This window comes from Sorex fumeus, unplaced genomic scaffold (assembly GCF_029834395.1).
Source record: "Sorex fumeus unplaced genomic scaffold, SorFum_2.1 ptg000006l, whole genome shotgun sequence".
NCBI lineage: Eukaryota > Metazoa > Chordata > Mammalia > Eulipotyphla > Soricidae > Sorex > Sorex fumeus.
Genome location: NW_026606063.1, coordinates 66,946,202 through 66,959,584, shown reverse-complemented (window position 1 = coordinate 66,959,584; position 13,383 = coordinate 66,946,202).

The following is a 13,383-nucleotide window of genomic DNA, read 5'->3' as shown; positions in this document are numbered from 1 at the left end:
CTGAAAATGCAAAGAATGTTTTAAAATAACCTAGAATATCATTTTCATATCTAATACTTTTATTCATTCCTTAACATTTAAAATATCGCCACTAAAATATTATGAAGCAAATAACAGGTATGCTAACATTTCATCTCTAAATAATTCAATATATATCACTAAAGAATAAACATCTTTTCTTAAATAAAACCACAATACCACCGTTGTGCTGAAAAGAATGTTATTCTTGGGGCTGATGGAATAGTTCAATAGGTAGGGCAGTTGCCTTGCACCCAGTTGACTCTGAGTTTGATTCCCAGCACCACATATGGTCCCCCAGCCCTCATCAGAAGTGATCTCAGAGCTCAGAACCAGGAATAAGCTCTAAGCACACCCTGCCCACAAAGAACATTAGTCCTTAATATCATCAGGTATCTAGTCAATATATACATCTCCTTAATGTTCTCATAAATGTTATTTTACAGCTGAATTGCTTGCATCTGGATCCAAGCAAACACATGCATGTCATTTGATAGCTGTATCCCTCACATCTCTTAATTTAAGGAGTTTTGTTCCCTCCTTTATTGAAAAATAAGTATCGTGTTTTAAGATCTTTCAAGATTACAATAGGGTAGGGGGGTTTATTCCCTGAAAACATTCCTTTTACCACCTTCCTTCATTTTTTTCAATGAGAGTTTTATTGAAGCTTACCATAAATATAACAAAATCCATATATTTATGGTATCTAATTTTGTAAGTATTGAACCGTTAATCACTTTGAAATAATACACTTAAGGTAATAAACTTCTCTGTAACTCTTCAATTTATTTCAGTCCAGGCGAAGACCTCTCCAAATCCCAGTTTCTACACAATGAGGTCATGCAAAGACAGAGGGAGGTGTGACTGGCCCATATCTGTCTATGTTTCTATTATTAATTTTTTGCTGGTCGCTCTCTTAGTTGTTAGGAATGGATATATGTGACTTTCATCTCTATACATATACAATCCATAGATGAAGTGTGTAGGGTAAGTGATTTCTTTTATATTCCACAGCTCTTTGCCTTTAATTAAAATAAAGAGACTCTATAGCTACTTTCTTTCCCAGATACCAGAAAGATCTATAAATTGGTTTTTCCTTGATGAGAGCTGTCATATTTCTTTTTAAACCTCTGCATCACAAATCTCCCACTTTGAACCTCTGTGAAGCTTCACCCTTCTTCACACCAGACTAAATGCACATAGCTTCACAGCCCTGCAGTCTAATTTCCTCTCAAAGAGGAATGGGCACAGAGTGGAAAGACCAAACGCCTCCCAGAGGAGCAGGGGCTTTGTCCATTTTTCAATGTTTAAGAGGTGGCAAAAATGAAAAGAACATGAGTATTTAAAACTTACAAGCCTGAAGGGAAAGCAATTTGAATAATGTGTTTATTATGCACTCAGGTTTTAGCAGAAAGGGGGAACCTGGGCATGAGCAAATTTGAGCCTATCATACTAATAACAACTATTGCTACCTTTTTCCTAGAGGTAGAAAAATGTTATGGAGTATAGAACCTAATGAATACCTGGGCTTCACTTATTCTGTTACTTGCTATCAGGTAAGTCTAGGAATACTGAAAGCAACACAACAAGGAGCTTTAAGATGCTTGTTCTCTTACTGGAGTTAGATGTGTTTGCATTAAGTTCCTCTATTGTACTAAGAACTCCACCATTAGTACTTTAGTTTCTCCTCCTGACAGGGCTGGATATTAGACTCTCAAAGACCAAATACCCCAAAACAACACAGATGAAAATTAAACATTTCAGCTGCACCCTTTGGAGTAAGGGCCTTTTTTTTTTCAAATGCATCACATGAGCACTTCACTATTCATCAACAATGCCTCTCTAGATTCTGGAAGGCTTCTTCTCCCTGGAAACTTTGTCTCATCTCTTCCCCAAATGGTTACTTCCTGTTCACTGGAATGTCACAGTTTGGAGATCAATCATTCTAAGGTGTGCTTTCAGCACCTGTTCTGCTGAATTCTATACTCTCACCCTTCTTGCTCTTCCACCCAATACCATGACTTCCAGGGCCCAGCCCCTTGGTGTAGTTGGAAAGAGAGATGTCACATAGCTGTCTCTGCATTGGAAAACATGAAAGTTCTTTCACTGGTTTACAATTCTCCTGGGATTTCTCAGCAGAATCCTGTCTCCATTAGGAGCTGGGTAACCTACGACCTTTACCTGAGACCTCCTCCCTACTCTGAGTGACCTTCCTTTCAGTCCTCACCACATCCTTTTAGTCATACTGTGGGTTAAAAGTCCCAAGAGCATCCTGCACCCAAGTATTCATCAAATAGACATTTCCTTTGATCAAAGAAGCTGTAAAATACTGTGGCAAATTTTGCAATCCACTGTCATGACTTAATTGATTGATTGATTGATTGATTGCAGTAGCACTGTGGCACTGTCCCCCCGTTGCTCATCAATTTGCTCGAGTGGGCACCAGTAACATCTCCATTATGACACTTGTTGTTACTGTTTTTGGCATATTGAATACACCACGAAAAGCTTGTCAGGCTCTGTCATGCAGGCGGGATACTCTTGATAGCTTGCCGGGCTCTCCGAGAGGGAAAGAGGAATCAAACCAGGGTCGGCCTCATGCAAGGCAAACGCCCTGCCTGTGCTATCACTCTGGCCCATTGATTGCAGTACTAGGAATCAAACCCAGCAGGACCTCACAGGTCAAGCAGACATTCTACCACTAAGTCTTATTTATTCCTGCCTTCCTACCCAGACTCCACCTTCCGAATCCTGATTGTTAAATCGAGGCATTTTTTCATTTTTCACTTGTTTTGTTTTGCGGAATTATTTTTTTAAATTCTTTCTTGTAAAATTTTATTAAATCAAGGTGAGATACACAGTTACAAAGTTGTTCATAATTGAGTTTTGGTTATACAATGTTCCAACATTCGTTTCTTCACCAGTGTACATTTCCCACCACCAATGTCCCCAGTTTTCCTCCCACCACCCCACACCCCCACCCTACCCCCAGTCTGTCTCTATGGCAGGCACTTCTCTCTCTCTCTCTCTCTCTCTCTCTCTCTCTTTCCCTCCCTCTCTCTCTCTACTTTTGCTTTATGGTTTGCAATACAGGTACTAAAAAGTTTACCTACTTTCAGCACTCAATTCTTGTTCAGAGTGATCATTTCCAACTATTACTGAAATCAAGACCTTCTTCAGTGAAAAGTTGTGCTTTGTGGGGCTGGAGGAATATACAGGTAAGGCACTGCCTTTTACACAACTGACCCAGATTCGATCACTGTCACCACATTGTCCTCTGAGTACTGCTAGAAGTGATCTCTGAGCATAGATGGGTATAATTCAATAACCAAAAATAAAAAGAAGAGCTGTGTATTATATAAAATAAGGAAAGGAGGAGCTTGAGGATAGCTTACATGCTGGAACACATATATGTGCTTTTATATGCTTGTCTCTGAGTTCTATCCCTGGCATCTCTTGGCTGTAGCTCTGAGGCCCCATAAGCCCCAGATCCATAGAAGCAAAGCATCAGGCCTTCTGGGATCTGAGCACTGAACTTCTAGGGTGTACTCAGACCCCTGGTTGCTGTTTGGGAGCCAGAATCAAACAAGAAGAGAAGCATTCAGGAACCAGCTACACAGACTTGACATAAGCAGAGAGACCTTTGCAATAGGGCATTAGAACTCAGTGGATACTGAGAAAGGGACAAAGCTGGGCTCTGGGTCGGCCCACGCTCTGCCACCACACAGGCCTCCAGACTGTCACCAGCTAATTCTACAAACAGGTAGTGTTGGGAAACCAAGGAAGGTGAGCAGACAGTCACAAGGACTGGGAATGTCCTGAAACCCACCCCATGTTTCTTCTGATTTGCTGCTTTGAGACGTTCCAGGTTTGACCCTTGTTAACTCAGCTTGTTTTAGGCCCCACACAGCAGAGCAGCTCCAACCACATGTAGCATGGCCTGGTGGTCCCAGTGACCGGAATATGGAACCGTGAAACAGTTCCTACAGGAAGGTCCCCAAGAACCCCACCCCGCATACAAAGCACTGCTGAACATGACCCATGAGCCCCCAGGAACACAACACTGTTGAGTTTCCATGTACTCAAGTCCCTGCTTCTACTGAATTTGTGTGGGACTTCATCTCCCTGTCACTTGCCCACCACGTACCAGAGTGTTTGAGGCAAACCTAGTCTCTGCTCTTTGGAAATATTGCAATGTGCACTCTAGAAGAGGACAAGTTGTTTTCTAAGCACAGAACCACACTGATAAACACCATTAAGTCTTTCTAAATGAACAATGAGGGTGATAGAGAAAGAGAGAGAGAGAGAGAGAGAGAGAGAGAGAGAGAGAGAGAGAAAGTTGACAGGGTACTCATCTTGCATGCGGCCCACGATGTTCCATACCTGGCACCACATATGTTCCTTGAAGCCCGCCAGGAATGATCCTTAAGCAAAGCTGGGCATGGCCCCAAAACAAAGAAAAAGAACAATGATTTGTTATGATTATAAATATCCATGCTCCAGAACTCATGGCTGCTTCTCCTGGAAGGGAGCATAAAATGAGGCCCCCATAACCATGCCACCGAACTCCACGTCAGTTTGTTTTCACTGGGGCGCCCAGAGGGGGCCGGGTGATAGCCCTCCCCTCACCAAGGGACCCAGCACCAGTAGCGACCTCCACTACCCAACTGCCATCATGCTCCAGGCTGCTTTCCACACGCTCAGGCTTAGCCTCACATATGAGGGAACATATTCCTGAACTGTGCAACACTTTCTATCCATTTTCCATAATTACCACACCACATTTGATGGGGTTCAGAAAGTAGGCAACAAATCATAGGGGGAAAATTATATATATATATATATATATATATATATATGAGAGCCCGGCAAGCTACCGAGAGTATCCTGCCTTCAGGACAGAGCCTGGCAAGCTACCTGTGTGTGAGGTATTCTATCTGCCAAAAACAGTAACAATAACGGGTTTCAATCCCCTGATTTTGAAAGAGCCTCATATATGGTAGCGTTGGGAAAGACGAGTAAGGAGAGGCTGCTAAAATCTCAGGGCTGGGATAAATGGAGACGCTGTTGGCACCTGCTCAAGCAAATCGATGAATAATGGGATGACAGTGATACAGTGATACAGTGATAAATATCCAACATTCAAGTTCCCAGGTGTCTTCACACATTGTAAATGATTGCTGTGTTCTATTAACCTACAACAGACCCTTTGGCACTTTTTCTTTGCCTTCTAACACAGGGCTTGAATCGACCACATCACTTGTCCTATGGTTTGACCTGGCTGTACTCTGCAAATGGTGACAGACATGCAGCGTATCCTTCTGTCCCCTGTGTTTGCTGCAAAGTGTCAGTGGGTCCAGGGGCTCCATTCATTTCATTTATTTTGGAAAAATATATATCATAAGTAATTTGAAAAGCTACCCCTTTAATTTTTTGTTTGTCTGTGGGTAGTGTTCACAATGCTCAGGGGTTACTCGCGGCTCTGAGCTCCAGGGTTGATTTCAGCAGTGCTGGGGATTATGTGGTTTTGGGAATCCAACCTCAGCTTCTGACAAGCAAATCATGTGCTTCAGTTTTTTTGTGTTATCTTCCCTTTTTTGATGGTGGATATTTGCTTTTTGTTGTTGTATGTTAAAATTTTCCCAAACACTCCTTTCTGGCTATGAAATGGTGTGCCAATTTTTGGGGGAATAAATAAAATATTCACAATATTTTCTCCTAATTCACGATTAAGTTTTAGTTTGTCCCTATTTGCAAATTACCATGCATATCTATGTATATACAAACACATGTGCATACATATATAGGATTGAGGAAGGCACATGACTTTTTAAAATGTCAAAGGAAGACATTTTCAGATCACTTGAGTTTGCAAGTGTGTTTGGTGTCTGTGATCTCATTTCCAGCCCTCAGCAATGCAACTCGATGAGGATGACCAGCAGAATTCCATATACTATGTTGAGCAGGAAGACGGAAGCAACTGGCAGATGAAAAAAGGGAAGCTGAGATCACAGGAAGCTGAGGGGTCTGTGGGAAGAGGGAGGGAATAGGGCCTTGGTACCTCCTGGCACCAGTGTCAACCCCATCTGCGAAACTAGAACTTTCTGCTGGAAAATGTCAGGGCCGGCTGGTGGCTAGACCCAACCTTATTGTCATCAGAAGTCAGAGACTTGGTTGTCAGGCATTTGTAAATATGACAGGCCAGGAGAATTGCCTTCCTCTTTGAACTTAACAGCTTTGCAGTGGTCAGTGAGACTTTCTTTGTCGTCATTCACTCCATCTGGCATCTTACTTTTTTTTTTTCCTTTTTGGATTACACCAGCAATGCACAGGGGTTACTCCTAGCTCTGCACTCAGGACTTACTCCTGGCAGTGCTCATGGGACCACATGGGATGCTGGAAATTGAACCTGGGTCGGCCACATGCAAGGCAAATGCCCTGCCCACTGTGCTATTGCTCCACTCCCCTGGCATCTTACTTTGAGATGGTTAGAGTGATTAGAGCCCTGAGGATGAAGACAGAAGGTGCAAGTAGACCCCAGAATAGAAATGACCTACAGAAAAGTGTGATATGAGTGGAACCCAGGAGACAAGGTGTGGAATTGTGATGTGTGGAAGATGCACAGGACACATGCTCTCGTATTTGAGACCCAGGGAGAAAGTGCATGTCCTGCAACTAATGTATACCCAGCCTGTTTCATTGACCCATTTCTTTGGTTCCCATCTGGAATCTCTTTCCTGTCATCCAATGTTCTTTATTCTTTCTCTTTTCTAAAACAATTGTATTTTTCTTGATTTTAGGTCTCTGCCAACTATGGAAAAGTCACATTTGAACTTGATACCATGGAAGCTAGGAAATGAACAGTCCCTTTGACTATTGCTGATGGCAACGTGGAACAGTCCGAGAGTCTGGCCTGCAGGAGGAGGGTGTAGGGGAGGAAGGACTCGGAGGAGAGAGGAGGCGGCTCTGGGGGTGTCTGCCCCCTACATTGAGAGACTTGGGTATTGGGCATTTGTAAACATACTAGGCCAGGAAAATTGCTTTCCTCTTTGAATTATGTATGTAGCTCTACGATAGAAAACAAGACTTTCTTTGCCATTATTAACTCCATCTGGCATCTTCCTTCAAAAAAGGCAGTGACTTTAGAGCAGTTGGAGACCCAAATATGAAGACAGAAACTGTAGGCTGATGCAGGCCCTCTCTTCTCTAAGTTCCTCCAGACTGCCAGGGGCCGTGGGCACTGTACTGGATGTCCTCAGCCTCTAGGACCAGAAATCAATGTTCCCCAAGGCCCTGCAAGTCTCTCACACCTCAGTGGGGCTATCTGATTCTCTCTCTCAGTGTCCTGGTTCAGACATGACAAGCTCCCTCTAATGTAGAATAACACAGACATGTTGATTCCAATGTGCTGGAGCTCCCACATGTGATTCAAAGTTAACATCCAGACCTCTATAGAGCCATGGTCCTTGCTGGAACCTCTAGAAGTAAATTGTTTTCTGAACTTTTTCAGCTTCAGAAGGACACAGGCATTCTTGGCTGTGTTCCCTGACTTGTGTCCCCTGACTTGGTTTGTCCTGTCTTTTCTCATGCAGCATCGCCCCGATTTCTGGCACCAGGGCGTTCTCTGAAATTCAGTCTATTCCTACTAGCGCAGGATAACCTCCCCATCTCAATGCTCTTTATCTTCTCTAAGCTGTAGAATCCTATTGACCATGGTAGGCTGTATGCACCGAGGGGTCAGACATGGATATCTCTGAGGAGTCATTATTTTGTTTCTCACAAAAGTCAAGATTTCTCTAGGAAGAGGGAAAAAGAAGCTCGAGGAAGAACATTTTAAGGAGAGTCTCAAACATACATTTTGTGTGTGTGTGTGTGTGTGTGTGTGTGTGTGTGTGGTTGTTTTCTGAGCCACCTGGATTTCCTGAGAGCTACTCCCGGCTCAGTGCTTAGCACTCACTCTGTGCTCAAAAGCAACACTTGGCACTGCTGGGGGATCAAGCCCAGATCTCCCGTGCAAAGCAGGAACTCCATCCCCCTGTATCACTCTCCAGCCTCTAGACCACATTCTTTCTCCTGAGATGGAATACTCAGGAGTTCATGTTTCCAAAATGACTGGTCCCTTGTCCTGCTGAATACTGCATAGTAGATTTTCTTCTTTCTTTTATTGTTTCCTTACCAGAATTAATCTCCTGACTTCATGCATATTTCTTTACCTGATCTGTCCTCAATCTCAACTGTCCCTTACTCCTGAGAACCTGTTCATCCCTCTTCTCCCCTCCATGGTCCATCTAATATCCATATCTTAAGAAACTTTTCCTATACATTGGGAGAGAAACCAAACATCATTGCTTAGCTGTGTGTTCTTCAGTACTCGTGAACCTTCTGCCTGGTCTTAGAGTAACTTGTGTTTCACAGAAATACAAATTCATGGGGTCCCAGTGTGGATCTTCCCTGTCACCTGCAGGTTTGGCTGACACTCCATGGAGCTCAGCGGAGCAGAGTGAGCACATAGAGATGGACTCTGCATAGTAGGCCCTGGACGGAGTATAAATCTCTGAAGCAGGTGTTTGTTCCGGACAAAGCAAACTTGTATCACAGAGGATCCATGAGTCCTATCAAGAGGAAAACAACATCCCTCCAAGAGAATGAACAGAGCCTGCAGGTGGAGAAGCCCTAGGAGGAGAGTAGAGTCCTAGGCCCTGGGCCTGCACCTGTCCTGCCCCTATACATGACAGTAAGCAGTTGTTCTTGGCTCTGTGATAATGTAGATAAACAGGGGACCAAAGTGCCAGGACTCAACCTCCTAACAGTTCTGCATTAAACTATAATCCCCACCTTGGGTTCCTTTTTTATTTTTTAATTTTTTTATTAGTCAATCACCATGAGGTACTGTTACATACTTACAAACTTTCGTGTTTGCGTTTCATTCCTCCACCAGTGTCCATTCTCCACCACCAATGATCTCAGCATCTCTCCCAACCTCCAACCCCCTCCTCCTCTGTGGCAGGGCATTTCCTTTTGTTCTCTCTCTCATTTTGGGTATTGTGGTTTGCAACAGAGATATTGAGTGGCCATCCTTTTCAGTCTATGGTCTATTAGGCAGCTATAGTCTATTAGACAGCTCCCAACCCAAGCAGGTCCTCGCAGCACCCTTTATTTGGTGTTCCCTTGTCTGTCTGAGCTGCCTTTTCCTCCAGCATGTGACACCAGCTTCCAAGCCATAGTGCAAACCTCCTGGTCTTATTGCTACTATTCTTGGGTATTAGTCTCCTATTCTGTTACTGTATACTCCACAGATGGGTTCTTGATTTAAAAAAATGTAAATTTTGTTGATCTCTTTAATTCTGATGTGGTTCTTTGGACATCTAGTGGTGCTCTGGGATTATTTGTGACACTGTGTTCAGGGCTCACTCCTGAATGGACTCAGGGACCACGTATGGTGCTGGGGGTTGAACTGGATATCCTAGTTCCCTGACCCTGTTCCCATTCCCCTCTATTGCTGGGGATTTTCTGTAGTACCTGAGAGCTCTTCATGGTTTGAGGGCTCACATCTCTGTTTGGTTGCAGTGCTCAACTGGGGTTACAGATCTTTTTGTGGGACTCACATGTTCCTGGTTTAGGTGTGTCCAGAGATAATTTGTGGTGCTGAGGAACTCAGGCAACAGAGCTGCCAAATAGCAGGGCTTCCAGCTCACGCTTAGCACACGTGTGATCCCAGAGATTCGGCCCTGTAGCTACACACTGGCAAGGCAGTTATCCAAAGCTACTGTTTTATTCTTCCAGTTCTTCCATCTTTTCAAAGACTGTATGTTGATTTCATCGACTCCCTCATTTGTTTTCCCATACTCCATTGATTTTTGTCCAAATCTTTATTATTTGTTTTTCCCCTACTGACTTAAAGTTCAGTTTGTACTGATTTTCGCACTCCTTTGAAGTGAAATGTCTGCTATCAATGTCCACCTTTCCAAAGGTGGGTCTCTTTATCCTGGACTAAACCTGGGTGTGCCTGTGACCTATACTGAACAACAGATTGTGGTGTGTAGCTTCTTTACCAAAAATTCACAGGAACATTGGGACGAAGGATGGAGAGTTGGCTGCAGACAAGTCAACCATCCCTTAAGTTGGGCCACTTGACCAGCAGAGGCTGGGGATGAGCTTTGAGGGAAGACTTGTGGTCCAACTACATGCTGGGTGGTCAGGGGACATCAAAGTTCTGCAACTTCACACTTTAGCCTTTTTCTTTCTTCAGGAAAAGTTGAAAATTTCCTGAAAGGCAACTGTGTTCCAGGCAGTTGCCGCGCACATGCATCACATATACAGAAATATCATCAGTGTGTGTCTCAAAGTATGAACCAAGGGAGAAGGTAACCATGGGTCACCTTCTCTGTGCATATCCACCAACAAGCAGTGTCCTGCCAGGGCTCTGGGGTTATTGTTGATACAGAAGCCTTCCTAAGGCTTCATCCTGGCCTGGTTAAAGCCCTGAGAATGTCCCAGGGTGTCTCCTTCCAGAGAGGTCTTGTCACATTTTCCAGACTGCAAGCCTCATTCAGTCTGCTTTAGCTCTTTTAACCCCAAAGAGTCCTCTTCTTGTGGAAAGAGAGAGAAGGCAAAAGTGGAAGAAGCTCTGGTTATTTGACTATATAAGGCCGGATCTAAAGATACTTGTAGCCTTCAAATATTATTTCTTGGAATCCAGTCTCTAAACTGTGAGAAATACCAGCAGCCATATGGAAAATGCCACAGAGAGGAAGGCTGAGGAGCCAACTGTGTTTCCAGGTGGCCTCCCCACCCACAGTACATGAGGCCATCTCAGAGCCTTCAGCCATCCCACGGTCTCAGCAGATGCCACTGAAATTAGAGCTGCTCCATTGAGCCACAGGATTGTGAGAGTAAGTTGCTATTTTATGCCACATTTTGGGGTGTGTTTTAGGGGCACATCCAATGATGCTCAGGGCTTACTCCTGGCTCTGCACTCAGAGATCACTCCTGGCAGTATTCAGGGGACTATATGGAGTTAGGGGACCGAACCTAGGTGAACCATGTGCAATGCAAGTGCCCTATCCCTCTTGCCCCTGGGCCACAATTTTTTTTTTATGTAGGAGTACTGCTATTTATTCAGCCACTGATTAGGTTGATTGAATTGTGTATGAATTCTATCTTACATTTTTTTCATTTTTTATAATTTTATTTATTGAATCACCATGAGAGCAGTTACAAAGCTTTCGGGTTTAAGTCTCGGTCATACAATGATCAAACACCCATCCCTTCACCAGTGTATATTTTCCACCACCAAGAACCCTAATATGCCCCCATCCCACCCCTCCCCCTCCTTGTGGGGCAGATGATTTCCAAATTACTCTCTCTCTCTCTCTAATTTGATTACATTCAATATTTTGAAACCACACTCACCATTATTATTTGGGATTTTACCCCAACACTCAGATCAGCCGAAAAGGCAACAGTAGACAATTTGTTTTCTATTACTGGTTATGAATAACATATGACATCGCATGGATGCAGTAGTGGCTGCTCAATTTTGAAATTTCAAAATTTTAATAATTAAATCTGGATGTATTTCTTGCCAAAACCTGCTGGGTTTTGAGATTTGTTCCTGAGTCTCTGGGGTCATGGCCATTAAGCAGCTTGAACAGTAGCCAGAGAGGCCGTTCATGGGCAGCAATTCGGGGTCTTGTTGGGATGGGGAGGGAAGGGCCGGCTGTACCCCCATCCCATGAGGCCCTGCATATCTCATCACTGCGGGCCCAAATCTTATTGTCCAGTGGCCTCTGGAAGATGTTGACCACAGTCCACTGGGGGAACAAGCCATGGCACAAAACCTGGGTGGCCCATCGCTGGTAACCTACTGCAGGGATTGGACACATTTCTGCCAAAAGCCACTGGGTTCCGAGATTTGTTTCTGAGTCTCTGGGATGATGGCCATTAAGTGGCTTGATCAGGGGCCAGAGAGGCCGTTCGTGAGCAGTGATTTGGGGTCTTGTTGGGACAGGGAAGAAAGGGCCGGCTCCACCCACTTTCCATGAGGCCCCATGTGACTCGTCACTGTGGGCCCAAACCTGACTGTCCAATGGCCTCTGGAGGATGGTGGCTTCTGAGCCGCCAAGGGGGAGCAGGTAGAGGGACAACACCCTTTCCCCCATGGGGTGGCCCAGCAACAGTAACCTACTGCAGGGACCGGATGCATTTCTGCCAAAAGCCACTGGGTTTTGAGATTTTTTCTGAATCTCTGGGGTCATGGTCATTAAACAGCTTTATCAGGAACCAAAGAAGCCATTCGTGGGTGGTGAGTCGGGGTCTTGTTGGGGTGGGGAGGAAAGGGCCAGCTCCAACACATCCTGTGAGGTCCTGCGTGTCTTGTCACTGTGGTGGGCCACAAATTCTTAAGATAGATTGTTATGTAGCAAATGACCAGAAAATAAAAATAATACCCCCAATCCTCCTTCTTCCATCACTTACCAGGGGCCCTAAACCACAATGTCAGAAAAAAGGGTTGGGTGAGAAATGACTTTAGGAATTCCACAGGTGGCATAGAATAACAACTATCTGTATTACAAACAATATTACAAAAAATGAAAAGAAGAGAGAAAGAAGAAAAGTGCCTGCTATAGAGGCACGCTAGGTGTGGGGGGAGAAAATTTGTGGTGGGAAATGTACACTGGTGGAGGGAAGAATGTTGGATCATTGTACGACTGAAACTCAATCATGAACAGCTTTGTAATGGTCTATCTCATGGATATTCAATAAAAAAATTAAAAAAAAAAAGTTATGTGGAGAGGGTATTGTGCCACCAGCAGGTCAATCTGTACCTTTGAGGCAAGTGCATCAACAGCCTGATGGCACCGTCAGACTTTCAGATACCCCAAAATCACTGCTGTGCCTTTGACCAGACCCCAAGAACTTGGGGCAAAGTTTACCAATAAAGTAAATGGTCAAAAGTTAGGTATGTGGGAAAACACACCCACAAACTACCTTGGGTTCAGCTATGTAATTGGAGGCATGGCCCCTCTAGTTCCTGATCAAACTGCTTAACGGCCATGATCCCAGAGACTCAGAAATGAATCTTGGAACACAAAGGCTTTTGGCAGAAATGTGTCCTATTCCTGCAGTAGGTTACTGGCGCTGGGCCACTCCAGGTGGGAATAGGTTTTGTGCCTTGGCCTGTTCCCCCTGGCAGCCCGGTGACAGCTATCCTCCAGAGGCCACTGGACTGTCAGGCTTGGGCCTGCAGTGACGAGACATGCGGGGCCTCACCAGATGGGGATGGAACTGGTCCTTTCCTCCCCATCCCAACGAGACCCTGAGTCGCTGTTTACAAATGGCCTCTCTGTCTCCTGATCAAACTGA